Source organism: Staurois parvus, unplaced genomic scaffold, assembly GCF_062004578.1.
Source record: "Staurois parvus isolate SC_StPar_1 unplaced genomic scaffold, SC_StPar_1.0 ptg000395l, whole genome shotgun sequence".
Taxonomy (NCBI): domain Eukaryota; kingdom Metazoa; phylum Chordata; class Amphibia; order Anura; family Ranidae; genus Staurois; species Staurois parvus.
The window spans coordinates 754382-770179 of NW_028318191.1; the positions used below are offsets into that span (position 1 = coordinate 754382).

At 39.6% G+C, this 15798-nt stretch overlaps 1 protein-coding gene across 1 annotated transcript in view; it reads right to left on the reverse strand.

The window, feature by feature from the left end:
* Positions 1-8088, reverse strand: part of KLHDC8A (kelch domain containing 8A) — a 71142-nt gene extending 63054 nt beyond the window's left edge. Inside the window, exon 1 of the mRNA XM_089686351.1 lies at positions 7876-8088. The gene's annotated coding sequence lies outside the window, so the exon portion shown is untranslated. The remainder of the gene's footprint in view (positions 1-7875) is intronic.
* Between the last annotated feature and the right edge of the window lie 7710 nt (positions 8089-15798).

The window sequence follows — 15798 nt, forward strand, 5'->3', positions numbered from 1 at the left end:
CCCTGTTCACATTATTGTGCAGCAGAAACAAACGTTCTTGCTATGCGATTTTGACACCACTATTTCCAAGAAGATCTGCATGTCACATAGTGTAGCTTATTCACTTGAATGGACTGCCCTATTAGCATTTGTCACCCAAAAAAGAAGCTCCTTCTCCTTTTCGGGTGACACGCTGTAAAGATGGGGTTTGCAGTGACAGTCATAGCAGAATCGCATCGTGTTTGGGGTGCCATTGAAGGATAATGGCACCCAAACACGCACAGCACATTGTGCTGCAATTGCCATGAGATTTGGGATCACAGGCAGAATTGCACAGATTATGCCTGTGATCCCAAATCACGAGATGTGAACAAGGTCTTATAGTTCTCAATGGACTGTGAGGGCATTGACAAGTGCTCTGGTAGTCCAATTGCACTTCCTCCTCCTTTCTAACAGAAAGCTTGTACAGCAGTACAGGAAATAATGATGATAGATGTGTCTGCAGGAGCCTGATATTGCACTCACTTTGATGGCTCCTGTAAGAAAAAAATAATAAATGCACATATTTTTTCACTTCAAAAATATGTTAATTTATTATTTTTTCCTAAGTTGAACTTAGCCTTTAAATATAAAAGGGAGGTATAAGGATTTGGCAACAAATTAGGGATTTCCCTGCAAAAAAGTGGCAGTCAGGGTATAAAATCATATATCTGAAACTGTCAATTACATGTATACCTCTTACAGTGTAAGTGAAATTATTTATAATTAGTTGCTATGGATTTCTTCACATTGCAGATTGTTTATTTATTCAATAACTGAAATGGTCTCTGACCTGACAGCTATTTATATACTGCAGTAACATTTTTTTTGTTAACCATTACACGTTTACATACACAAGACTTTCACAGTCTGACTGTGCAGTAAAGCAAGAACGTGTAGGCTAACATTCATTCCCAAAGGCACGCATTGTACGGAACCAGTGCATATCTTTCATATACCTAGTAGATGTTAATCATTTCATACTTATGATATGAAAGCTTGATTCAGAAGAAATGACATTGAATATACTGTATATCCCTATGAACTGAAATATTAGTATAAAAAAAAAAAAAAAAAATTGCCTTGAAATATATTCTCAGATCTGAAAACTATTGCACTAACACTACCCCCAATCCTGATCCCAAACATGTACTAAACTTTGTTTTAAAGTGGAACAATGGGCAAAATTAAAAATAATCACATATATAGTCTGTCACTATCATTAAAGTGGTATTGAACTCAAAAAGTGAGGATTTGCTATGTTATAGGGCAGGGAACCTTTGGAAATGTTAATTGTGCCTATGCAATATTTAGAAAAAAATGTACCTTTTTTTTTCTGGAATTCCTCCTAAAAAATAGCTGTGCACTTCCTCGAATGTGAGGATGCCTAGTGGGGATGAGTAAATGAGTTTGGTTTGCGGTGCGTTTGTCAAACCTATCATAAAGACTGAGAATTGCAAACTTATATCCAAATCCAATATTTGAAAAAGCAGGGAATGAAAACAACTAGATCCCCAGTAAAAGCAACACACAGTACAAACTCATTTTACACATATTTAACCCTTTGATCGCCCTAGATGGTAACCCCCTCTTGCCCACTGTCATTAGTACAATGACAGTGTATATTACACTGATCACTGTAATATTAGCACTGGTGATGTCAGTGGCAGTTAGTTCCCACAAAGTGTCAGTTAGTGTCAGATTGGCCGCCATACTATTGCAGTCTCGTTATAAGTCACTGATCTCCACGATTGCTATAATTAAAAAAAATAATAATAATTCTAGTATATATCCCATAGTTTGTAAACACTATAACTTTCACACAAAGCAATCAATATACACTTATTGGAACTTTTTTTTTTTTTACCAAAGACATGTAGCAGAATACAGTTTTGCCAAAATTTATTAAGAGATTTGATTTTGTTTTTATTTTTATGGAATATGTTGTATAGCAGAAAGTAAAAAATACTGTTTTTTTTTCAAAATATAATATAATACAAATCACAGAGGTGATCAAGTACCACCAAAAGAAAGCTCAATATCTGTGAAAAAATTATATTAATTTTGTTTGGGTACAGTGTTGCATGACCATGCAATTAGTAGCGCAGTGCTGCATACCAAAAAAAGCTCCAGGGTGTATTGTGCAAGCTCCAGCCAGTGGTCCACCCTGAACACACAATAGTCCTTCGGAGGCACAAGGAGGAGATGCTAACAATTTATGGAAATGTGACCAAGAGGTTCTTCAGCAGCACTTTATTTAAGTAGTGCATTATTTTGCTCCCTCTGTGATAGAAACATTAGCTATAATGTGTTTCTCTTTGTATCAGGGATCCAAAAGGGTAACCACCCAATAATGCTGCCCTCTACTTAATGGCCGAAGGCCTGGGATCCTTGGCATCCCAAGTATGTATTCAAGCATTTGAGTGTAAATGGGCCTGATTGCCACAAATTGTCTGTAACAGTCCCCAAGTCCTTGGTGTTGCTGAGGACAACAGTGTCCTTAATGATCTCATCCCACCCATGTATAACTGCTGGGGTTTGAGAGGAGTGAAACATCCCCGTGGAAGCCTATCCCATTTCTATCGCAGCACAGACCATAAACTGGAAGGAAAGGGGCTGATTCCACTAGTTGAAATGGCAGCAGCTGTAAAGCCAGCAGTTTTGTAATGCAGACATTGAGATGCTGGGCATGGGATTGAATAGGAGACTTTTTTTGCTCCAGTAGCTGCAGAAGAGACAACCGCCTAGTCAAGGATGCTGCTAGAGTCAGTGAGTTGGCCTTTGCTTGGCCCTGTGTTGTATGGCCCCATGCTACCCTCTTTCTTGATTCACATATGGGAAGGCTAACTCCTTGCCATTTGCCAGGCTTCCCTTCCTATTGCATGAGGCCACATATATTGCAACAGATTAAGATGGACGTTCTTGTAGAGTGGAAGAAGAGGTGGAAGGTGTGGGGGAGGTGGAATGCATTCCTTTTACTGCCGATCAATATCATCGAAGTCCTGTTCCTACCGAGCTTTGGTGCTGATTCATATGTCACCTCACTGTCAGCAACAGATATGTGAAAATAGGCCCAGACTCTGAGCTATGTGAAGTGGCCCTGGGATAGCAGTGACCTGTACCGATGGGACACTGCCACATGGTAGAATAGAACTACTGTTCCCTCCAGTCCTCGGCAAACTGCCCCTGCCTCTGGATAAAATCGTCCCCCACTGCTGTTCTGCCTCTTCCTCACTTGCCTCCTATACACTCTCTGGCACCCAGGTACAGTTTGCCTTCTCATCTCCCCCACCTTCTTTATCATTGTAGCCTACTTGGCTGTAAGATGTGGGAACATTACAGTCAATTGCTGCTCCCTGCCTGATGTACCCTCCTTCTACCCTCCTACAATATTTGACAACACAAATTCATGTGTATCCTGCAGTAAGTTACTGATGGTGTGCTGAAATAATTCACCAACATCTGTATGCCAGTTTGCAGGGCTAAGGCAGGATTAGCATTAGAGGTGGAGGAATAAAGAGAGCTTGCTGTGCCAAGATGACGAAAGCTTTGGGGAGCAACCAAAAAAACGTCCTCCTCCATGTGTTCTGGCTGGACAGCAAACCTACTTTCGTAAGGTGAGGCCCAAACACCCCTTTGTCCCAGAGATGAAGAACCTGCTCACCCTCTACTAGTAATATGTAGCCCATCCCTGCACATTGAGCAGTTATATGTGTAGTACTACTCCTTAGGAGTCGCTGAGTTTGGGTTCCCCAACAGTCCTGAACAGCCAGGCAACATGTAGGATTACTCACCCTCCCTGCTGCACAGGTGGTCCTTGCTCTGGGGGCTGATGAGGTCTGAGCTTTCCTCCTTTCCAGCATCACTGCCTAGAGGTGGGCTCTCTCCCAGGCTCCTGCACCTCAGATTTCTCACTCCATCTTCCACCCAAACTCTCCTATTGCTGAGCAGCCTCTAACACATTTAAAGGCTGCCCTGGCCCCATGCCAGGACTCCTGCTTGGGGGTTGGCCAGGGCCCCCTAAGTGGGCAGGTCAGCCCCCCTCACCCCCCCCCCACTGCTTCTAGAATCTTCTCCAAGATTCTAGAGCACAGGGAGGTATCAAGGAGCTAATCTGCAGAGCCTCTCAGCCTGAAATAACTCCTCCTGACTCAGCCCAGGCTGCTATTCAGCCTTCCTAGCTGAAAAAAACCTGAGCAAGCTCCCCCTAGCTACCTAGGTGGGTGCTACAAATGCAGTTAGGGAGAGATTAGCAGCCCTGTGATTCCCACCGCAGCAATATGCAGATTATTGGCGGTGTACAGCCCTACGTGGACATGCAAATGAGACCTAAAGATGGATTTTATGTAAGCAACAAACAAATTAAAGCCCCAATTCAGGAGTAATTTTAAGTAGTTGCAGGTACAATTATTTTCCTTTGGAATAAAATCTTAAACTATATGAATTATGGGTTTTGTATGGTTTGGTGTAACCGCTGTAACTGATACTTTTGCTGGACAACATCATTGGTGCAAAACATAAAGGCATAAAAAAGCACCAAATAAAAGGCATTAAATACCCACAGTTAGCAGACTACACGTTTTTTTTCTAGTGTGCCTTTATGTTCACATGGTGAAATGCTGCATTTGCAGTGCAGGGAGTGTCTGTTCTAGCTGGTGTTCTGGCCAGAGGTGTCAGTGCAGAGCATTGTTTACCCTTTTTTTCTAATTTCTATGCAGAGAAATGCAGGGGAAAACTGAGCTCACCTGAAAGTTGCATTCAAGTGTGAACACTGCATATAAAAAACAATTGTTTATACCTTTGCAGAGAGCTGCGATTTTCTAGTGCTCAAGTGCAAAAAAAAGCCTTTAATACCACCCCCAACCCCCGATTCTAACCTAGGACAACTCCCCCACCCCTATATTATCTGTCCAAACGTACATTTAGTCGGTACTCTTGAAAGAATGATTATTTTCCTGTAAATGTGCTAAAGCTTCTGATACATACTGTATCAGACCAGAGGATTTCGAGATAAACTCACAAAAATCTGTCAAGCCTGGAACAGCAGTGAGATTTGATACACTATTTAATCTCCCTGATATGATTCATGACATTGAGATATTGATACAGTAATCCAGCTTGCTCTGGTTTGGTAATTCTTTATAACCCATGACCCTGAAGGGTATCATTTCTTACCTACTTTTTCTCTTTATTGTTGTGTGTTTTATTTTTGTGCAGTTAACATGAAACTGAAGCTGACATTATGAAGCAGGACAGGAAGTGAGAGTAAACTATTTCTCTTCAGAGCCCCAGGTAGTAATAAAAGCTCAACAGGTTCCCTACTCTGTCCGAAACTAGTAAACATATTTTTTGGCTTGACATACAATTTATGGTGTGTATTTGGTGTGCTTTTCATCCTTAGAAACTGCATACATTCATTCAGTGAGAATGGGGGAAAAAATTATCAGTGGTTCTAAAGGCATAAGGTTTTTTTTTTAACCTAATGCATTCTCTGCAATAAAGTAAAAAATCTTCCATTCTTCCATAATCAGCTCCCCCCTGCCCCCTTCCACAAAATGCTTACCTAGCTCCTATTTTGATCCAGCACTATCCCATCTACAGCAGCCTTTCTCTCTTCCTGTATTCACAGGACACAGAGGCAGCAACAGGAGTCATTGGCTCCTGCTGCTGTCAATCAAATCCTTTGAGAAGGGAGCGGGGCCAAGTGCACTGTGTGTGTCTATGGACACACAGAGCCCGACTTGGGAGTGCCCATTGATTGAAACATTGAAAAAGCCAGGCCAAAATGTGTTTGCCGAACAATGGCTGCATCCAATCAACCATTGGCAGCTGTCAGAATACAATAGCGCAGCAGGGGGGTTGTCCATCCTCACCTTATTGTATGGATGGAGAAATCTGTTCAGGCTGAAAAAAAAATCTGATAATGTATGGCCAGCTTTAGCAACATACCAAAGACAATGTCATCAATGCACTTCGTGCATGTCAGATGTGACATTCTGCATAGACGGTAACTATGAAGTAAGTATGAAAATAATATTCTTTTTTACATAATAAAGAGATTTCTTAAATTGTAGCAAGAAAGTTTAACAGGAGGTTCAGCATTGTGTACAATAAAATATACAGTATGTATCTAGAATAGGACTAATGTTGACAAGAACCATATACTGTACACTTTCAACATACACATTTTAATTTTACTGTGTTGGTCAACTTGATTATTCATAGTCTGATGTATATTTGCTTGTTGTTCATTAATCTGTCTACATTTATATTTTCTTCTTAATGCAATTAAATAAAATGGATATAATTGTATGGTTATAAAACTATCCAATTTAATATAGGGGTGACTATCAAAATTGTGGCTTTGTTTTCATTCATATTTGCTTGTTTCAGTGCTGGTTCTGATGTAACAGTCTGATGTTTATGTGCTTCTTACTTTGCTGAGTCTGATGTAGAAGTCAGATGTAGATTTCTTTGTAATGTTGCTGTTTTCCACATTTGCACTAAAATGACAGCTACCTATTTAAACAAGCACTAGGGGGTTAAATGAGAAGCCATGGTATAGTAATCCACAACACAAATTATTTAATCAAAGCTCCCAGGCTCATCTGCAAGAGATAGGAACTCAGAGGAGCGTGAACAGAAATACCTGATTATATGTCTAGTTTTCTCTGATCCACCTATGAGCACCAACACAAACATATATAGATTCTTCTTTTCTTTTGTATTACAAAGTCCATAATCTGAACTGGAGAGATTAGAATGCCAAACTCACATCATAAAGGAAGCATATGGAAATATTTCAAAGACATCACAACAAGCGTGTAGGTGTTAATAACAATCACTCATACACACAGACCCTGATGGCAGATCACAGCAGCTTGGTCCCATCTAATCCGCTTTCATCCTAACGATTTAAAACATCCGACCATGTTTAATCCGTATTAATTCAGACTCGCTTGTTTTCTAGATTTTATTCATGAATCTATATCAACCACCATTAATAAGGCAACAGTTCTATAGAGCAGCCTTTCTCAACCAGGGTTCCGTGGAATCCTGGGGGTCCTCCAGAGGTTGTTAGGGTTCTTACAGAAAAAAGCAGTGACAGATTGATTTTCCGCATATATTGCCTATACATTAGTATACACTTAATTTCACTGATGAACATAAATTTGTCATATAGAGCACCCAGCCCATTCTTTATTCTTGCAAACTCTATATAACCTACTGATCACGTTGATGTAGGTATAATGTTTTGTGGGGGTTCCCTGAGAATTGAAAGCTATTACAAAGGATTCCTCCATGGGAAAAAGGCTGATGTAGACAGATTGAAATGATAAGCAATCATGATTGTGTAACACAAGAGTGGAAAACATCTGCCAAGTAAAACAAAATGGAATTATAGAAACGAAATATACATAATAAACACTGTCATGTGCCATTGCACTTTGAGCTTCACATACAACAGAGTGAATAACATTAAGCATGTCCTTTGTATTGAATTAGCAGCAGTATACATGTCTATACTAAATATTCTTTTCTAGCAACTTCAATGACATTTTTTTTTATGTCTAAAGCTGCAAGGTGGAATGAAATCACAATTCGTGGATTGCCGTCTATGGTCATAAACTGTACAGAGAAATAGTCTCCTAACCAAATGCTTTTCAGGCATCACCAAAGATTTGCATCCATTATAGTGAGCTCTGATGGTGGGGCACCAATGGACCAGAACAAGCATTTGGATGGAGTGTGGGAAGTCTTCAGAAGCAGACACTGAGATGTACTGTCTCCCAACTAACTGAACAACTCAGACTAGAGCCTAATAGCTTTTTTCTAACAACAAATTCCTGTACTCACCAATAGTTGCAGGATTAGCTGATCTCTGGCTGCTGCATGATGCCTTTTTAAGTTTGAGGCGGGTAACGTGGAAACATATCAGGGTAGCTTCCTGAAAGCTGGTGTCTCCAGCACTTCTCTTTCCTGTTCTGTCACAGCTAAGAACATGCCTGCTCTCCCTCACAGCGATTCTGCCTCTCATCTTTCCTGCCTGTCCCCCTATTTCTCACATGCGTACGTTGTCAGGCTGTGCTTTTTTCCCTCCCTCCTCGCAGCCTGTAGGGAATGACACAAGCTGTGATTGAAGAAGGCTTCTGAGGGGAAAAATACCTGGAGAGGAAAAGGATAGCAGTAAATGAATAGTCAATTAGTCATATGCACTGAGCATCCATTAAAAAACAAAGTCCCAAGAAGGATACAGCTGGTGATCTTAATATTATGTAGGATTTATTTAGAGCTGCATACAGGATTCTTAGATGGATATAGTAGAAATACAACCAAATTGCATGCATTCATTTTAGGGCTCATGTACACTGACGTATGAAATGTATGCGTTATCTAGCTGGCAGCAAGATTCTGCGTAAAATGTGGTCCACAGTGCATCTTGACTCGTATAGACTTACACGCGTATGTCCGTATAGAGTTGAGGTGCGTACTCTGTACAAAGTCATACATTTGGAATGAGTGAATACCGAGATTCCTTTGCACCACCTACACATTGTTGATGTTTTACATCTCCTCTGGCTCTGAATGAGTCATTTACTAGGCAGCGGTGACTCAGTCACAGAAGGTCCTCAACCTTCTGTAACTCTGAATGACTGGAGGCCGAGGTCATTCCGCGTCTGCACCAACGATGCTTAGTGAATGACTAAATCAGGGCCGAAGGGAGAGATGCAAACATCCACAATGTGTAGGCATAGGTGCAAAATGACCTTGGAATTTATTACAGGTACTTATATAGTACTGTCAATTTACGCAGCGCTTGTACATTCACATCAGTCCCTGTAAGGAGCTTACAATCTAAGGTCCCTAACTCACCTTCATACATACATATACTAAGGCCGATTAACCTACCAACACGTCTGAGTGGGGGAGGAAACCAGAGTACCTGAAGGAAACCCTCATGAGCACAGGGAGAACATGCAAACTCCAGGCAGGTAGTGCCGTGGTTGGGATCTCAACCAAAGCCCCTAGTACTGCCAGGCAGAAGTGCTAACCACTTAGCCACTGTGCTGCCCAATTTAGTCAAAGGATTGTAGGTGACACTAAATATCGACCAACCATAAATAAAAACACAACAACACTTCCAAATAGCATCAAATGGCAGTATCATGTTTACTGGTTTAATTAAATATAAATGTAATAAAAAAAATTTGAAGGGTAACTTATAATTTATTAACTTATGATAGCAATCATTTTCATTTGTTAACCAATTGCTCAGTCATAAAGGCTTGAGTAACATAAACATACAATCCAGAGTTAAAAAAATGGCCCCCCTTTAACTGAAAGAGGTGACAAATAGCAAGTGCTCGCAACAAGGGTAGGGGGGGGGGTAGCTCGTTGTGAGGTAACTGTCCACTGAAGTCTGTCAGTCCAGGAGAGAGTTTATATAAGGAATGCCAGAGAAACTTCCAGAAATGTCATGTGCAGGGGTGGACTGACCATTCGAGCACTCAGGCACTGCCCGAGGGCCCGGGGTCAGTAGGGGGCCCCATGAAATGCCCCTGGTACCTTTTATAGGCTTTTTTGGGTGTGGTTTGAGTGTGGGCAAGGACACAGGGGCCCCACGATCCCCTATTGCCCGGGGGCCCCATGAGTTGTCAGTCCGCCCCTGGTCATGTGCTCCACATTCCTGCCACACAAGCCAGGAACATTTGCTGGAAAGATTCAGGAATATAAATAGAATAGAATAGAAACAAAAGAGAAATGGTAAATAGGGTTGCCAAAAGCCCACGTGGGGGGGGGTTGTTAACACAAATAAATAGTACCCCTCATCTCAACCTTTCTGAATGGCCAAAGGCTTGTCCATACCAGACAGCTACGCTGATCAGCACACAGCACTGTTTACTAATTGCTCTTTTTTTAACCATAGTGCGGTAGTTTGCATCACAACCTGCTACATTGGAAAAAGCACTGCAAAGCACTAGTGTGAACAGCTTTTTGCCTTGTTTTGCCCAGCTCAGTCACAGTGCACATGGTGTGAACAACAATGAAGGCTGAGGTCATTCTGCACCGCCGCTGCTGTCCACACATTGTTTGCATTTATATCTCCCCCAAGCCCTGAATGACTAAGCAGAAGTGGCAGAACGTATGATAATGTCCATTTACTTGTGAAGCAGGTAAACGGTCGCACAAATCTTTACTTGCCATTGCATAAAATACCGTCAAAACTGGATCACAGGCACAGATTTTTCTTCTTTAGGTTTATGCAGCTCAAAGCTATGGACCAGAACACATCTGGATGAATGGGCCCATAACATACAATATTGCTGCATTCAGATCCAAATAAAACTGTACGCAGTGCATATCTAAATTCCAGTGTATTATACTTCTGCATGTGCAAACCCTTAGACTCTCCATGTTTTCCAGATAATTACAAGTTGGTAGACATCTATCAATCCTTAAACAATGGCAGGGTTGCAACACTTAGCTTCAGACTGACCCAGTAAAAAATAACAGAACATGTTGACTAAGGTGCTTCTTTTACCAACAAATCCAGTGAGTGGAGGCACTCATTAGGAAAATGCTAAAAGCATCACAGACCAGTCAATTAGGGGAAGGAATCAACAATTTATGTCCACAGTTATATAATGTAATCTTATTCTAAGGTCCCTTGTATGAAAGGTCAAAATTTTAATTCACTTTTATTTGTGAGAAATGTCAGTGATGACACTTCTGCTGTCTCCTCTCATGTTGCACCAGTTTTCAATAACAATAAAAATGATACAGCAATGTATTTATTTATACACAGTGCCTTGAAAAAGTATTCATATCCCCTTGACATTTTCCAAATTTTGCAATGTTACAACCAAAAACGTAAATGTATTTTATTGGGATTTTATGTGATAGACCAACACAAAAGGGTTTATTTACTAAAGCTGGAGAGTGCAAATTCAGGCTCACTTCTACATAGAAACCAATCAGCTTCCAGGTTTTATGGCCAAAGCTTAACGGAACAAGCTAAAAGTAAAAGCTGATTGGTTTGTATGCAGAAGTGAGCCTGATTTTGCACTCTCCAGCTTTAGTAGATAAACCCCATAGTGACACATAATTGTGAAGTGAAAGGAAAATGATAAATGGTTTTCAACATTTTTTACAAATAAATATCTGATAAGTGTGGCGTGCATTTGTATCCAGCCCCCGAGTCAATACTTTGTAGAACCACCTTTCGTTGGAATTCCAGCTGCAAGTCTTTTTGGGGATGTCTCTACCAGCTTTGCACATCTAGAGAGTGAAATTTTTGCCCATTCTTCTTTGCAAAAATAGCTCAAGCTCTGTCAGACTGGATGGAGAGTGTCTATGAACAGCAATTTTCAAGTCTTGCCACAGATTCTCAATCGGATTTAGGTCTGGACTTTGACAGGGCTATTTTAACACATGAATATGCTTTGATCGAAAAAAAAAAAAACATGTTTTTCTTTGTTTCTGTTATAAAAGTTTGCAAATTAATAATTGTTCTGCATAAATTTATGCCAAGATGTATTCTGATACATTTCTTTGGTGAAAATAACCCAAATTGGTATTTATTATTTAGTCTGTAGGAAAGTTATAGAGTTCACAAACTATGGGATATATCTGAAAATTGATCTACCCTGAAGTACTGACAGCCAATCTAATTTCTTGAGGCCCAAAAATGTCAGAACAGTACAGATATCCTCCAAATGACTCCTTTTTGCAAAGTAGACAGTCTGATGCATTTCATAAGGGGCATGGCGAGTTTTTTGAAGTTGTAAGTTTTATGTCATAATTTTTTGGAAAATGAAGAAATTAAAACAATTATTTTCACAATTCATTTTTTACATACTGTCACCAGTGCAGTACAGCATTATCATATAACTGGTGTGGCGGTGATCAAGGACACTGACTGGTGACAGTACGAAAAAAATTACAATTAAAATGTTTTTAATTTTTTATTTTATATTACATGTTTTTCTCTTTTTTTAAGATTTTGTTTTCTTATTACACTATGTCCAAAGTAGTATATTGTTGCCATAGTAACATTGTACTACTTTGGGGAAGTGATCAATATATTTTTTTTTTACACAATTTGATTGCTTATAGCAAAGAATTTCTTTGCTATAAGCAAGCATTTAACTGAATGAAATCGATTCATTCAGGTTTTTTCGTTGTGATTAGCTGTAATTGGCCACGGCTAATCACATGACACAGATGGGCTGGGATTGGCCCAGCTTATGCATTTGATCACTGTGACCATGCACAGCTAGACACACTTGTATACAATAGATGGCATAAAAGGAATTCATTGTTTACAATTGTCATGTGACCTGCTGTGATTGGTGATTTTTACAGGAAATAAAAGCTACCCTAAACGTGCTGCAATATATTATCTTAAATAAAGGGAAGCTAAAAAAGCAAAGTTTCTTTAAAGCTGAACTCCAGTAAGAATATATTTTTCCACATTTACAATCTAAGCATAGGTTATCACTAATGTGTGCCTGTATGATTGCTACTGTGTTAGCTAGAACTGTCAGTTTTTTACTTCCATGCACTACAGTAAATGTTGAACATTCAGCACTGAAATTTACACCATTTAGTTCTCATAAAGAGTCGCTCACTCTCCACCTCCACCATTCACAAAATGTCTTGTATTCTTTTCACTGAACAAAAGGCATTCTGTGAATGTAGGAGGGGAGTTTATGACATTCATCAGCACCTCCTCAATTCACAAAATGCCTTCATTATATTAACCAGACTGAAAACATACCTCATCCCTAATATATAGGAGAGAACAAAAACTGATGGGACTTTTCTGGTTCAAGAAACGGACAAGCTCATGTTAATGTATAAAACATGTTTGTTGAAGCACATCTTCCAAATACTTCTTATAAAAACAATACTTGGCTAGTAAGCCCAAAAGATCACAAAATGCCTTGTATTCACTGAAAAATATACAAGATGTTGTAAGGGGTGCTTGAGCTGTACAGCTCCAGCTACTGCTCCTGCACAGTAGATTGGCAATCTGGGGGAGTTTGGACCCCAACGCTCTCTATGTTCCAGCACAGAAAGAAAAATTCTGCTGTGAGACTGTGCAAAATACAAAAGACGTCCTGGTCTTGTGGGGAGAACAAGTGCAGCAGGTGGGTGTAAATACAACTGGCTATGAGCATGAGGGGTGTAAATAGCACTACAGCTGACCACCATTGCAGTTGGGGCTTAATAGTATTGCCCCTGATACCACTGCTTCATTTTGTATTGCAGTCTTTGATTCCAGTGATGGAGTTTATTATTGCAGTGTCTGATGCCAACGATGGGGGCTATTATTGTAGCTACTCACATCAGTGCTGGGAGATATTATTGTGGCTACTGAAACCAATGCCCGGGGGTTTTAATTGCGGCCATTGACATCAATAATTAGGATTATTATTGTGGCCACTGACACTAATGCTGTTGGGTTTAATTGTGGCCACTGACACCAATGCTGGGGTTTTTTATTGCAGCCACTGACATCAATATTTTGGATTATTGTTGTGGCCACTGACATCAATACTGGGGGCTATTATTGAGCCACTGACACCAATTCTGGGAGGTTTATTTGTTGACACTGACACCAATGCTGGGAGTTTTTGCATCCATTGACACCAGTGCTAGAGGTTTTGATTGTGGCCACTGACACCAATGCTGGAGGTTACTACAGTATAATTGCAACTGATGAGCTTAATTAATTCCTACTTCCTCTTTAGTGTGCATTGTGATACGCTGCAAAACATGCCGCAGGACTGAACTTTTGGGCATTGAAGTGCATTATAGCAAATTCATTTTGAATGGGCTGCCTAATTTAATTCAAGGCATAGAGAATGCATTGGTATCATGAGCCCCTCTCAAAGTTTCAGGAGCCGCACTTCAAGCCCTCTGAAATTTTTAAGTTGACCACCACTGATCTAGACATAAAATTAACAATTTTGTCTGAGCCTACTTTAACTTTTGCTCTCCAAAGGATTTTCGGACCAGGCCTTTTTTTGCTATTCAGCACTGCACTATTTCAACTTGTAATTGCATGGTCATGCAATGCTGTACCCAAATGAAATTTATGTCCTTTTTTCACACAAATAGAGCTTTCTTTTGGTGATACTTGATCACCTGTGTGCTTTTTATTTTTTGTGCTATAAACAAAAAAAAGACAACATTTTGAAAAAAGTGATATTTGTTACTATCAGCTATTAAAAATATATAGTAAACTCAAAGTTAGTCATAAATTTAGGCCAAAATGTATTCTGCTACATGTCTTTGGTAAAAAAAATCCCAATAAGTGTATATTGATTGTTTTGTGTGAAGTTATAGCGTCTACAAACTATGGTATTGATACTATAGCGTCTACAAACTATGGTATAGATACTGCAATTTATGCCATTTTTTGCTATACAGCGCTGCACTAGTTTAACTGATAATTGCGCGGTCATGCAATTATGTACATAAATTAAATTTATGTCCTTTATTCACACAAATAGAGCTTTCTTTTGGTGGTATTTGATTGCCTCTGGGTTTTTTTGCGCTATAAACAAAAAGAGTGAAAATTTAGAAAAAATAAAAAATATCCAAAAAGCTCACATTTTGTCACAAAGTTGGGCAAAAATGTATTTTGCTACGTCTTTGGTAAAAAAAATCCCAATAATTGCATATTAATTGGTTTGTGTGAAAGTTATAGCATCTACAAACTATGGTATTGATACTGTAGTTTACACAGCTTTTACTTTCTGACGTCTGACTCACATTTCTTGAGGTGCTAAAATACCAGGACAGTACAAACACCCCCAAATGACCCCTTTTCAGAAAGTAGACACCCTAAGCTATCTGCTGAGAGGCATGTTGAGTCCATGGAAGATTTTTTTTTTTTCCACAAGTTTTTTGAAAATGACAAATCATGTTTTTTCCTTTTTTTACACAAAGTTGTCACTTAAATGATATATTGCTCACACATGCCATGGGTATATGCGGAATTACATTCCAAAATACATTCTACTACTTCTACTGAGTATGTGGATGCGACATGTGTGAGACCTTTTGGGAGCCTAGCCAAATACAGGAGCCTGAAATCCAACGAGCCTGAAGGTGCGTAACTTCCTCATTTCACTTCCTCAATACCTATCACAGTTTCGGAGGCCCAGAAATTCCAGGATAGCACCCCCCCATGACCCCTTTTTGGAAAGTAGACACCCCAAGGAATTTAAAAAGAGGCATGGTGAGTATGTTGCAGATCTCATTTTTTTCTCACAAGGTTCTGAAATATAAAAAAAGAAAAGAAAAAATATGTTTTTGTTTTCTTTCTTCATTTTCCAAAAACTTGTGGCAACAAATGAGATCTGCAAAATACTCACTGTGCTTCTTATCAAATTCCTTGGGGTGTCTACTTTCCAAAAAGGGGTCATTTGGGGGGAGATTTGGGTGCTATCCTGGCATTTCAGGGCCTCCAAAACTGTGATAGGTAGTCAGGAAGTGTAATGAGGAAATAAAGCCCTTTAAAAGCCTGAAGGTTCTTATTGGATTTTGGGGTCCTGTACTTGACTAGACTGCCAAAAAACCTCTCACATGTAGTTGGGGAGTAATTCCACATATACTGATGGCATGTGTGAGCAATAAATCATTAAAGTGACAATTTTGTGTGAAAAAAATTATTTTTTTTGTAATTTTCCAAAAACTTGTGGTAAAAAAAATAAATTCTTTTATTGACTCAAAATGCCTCTCACCAAATAGTTTGGGGTGTCTGCT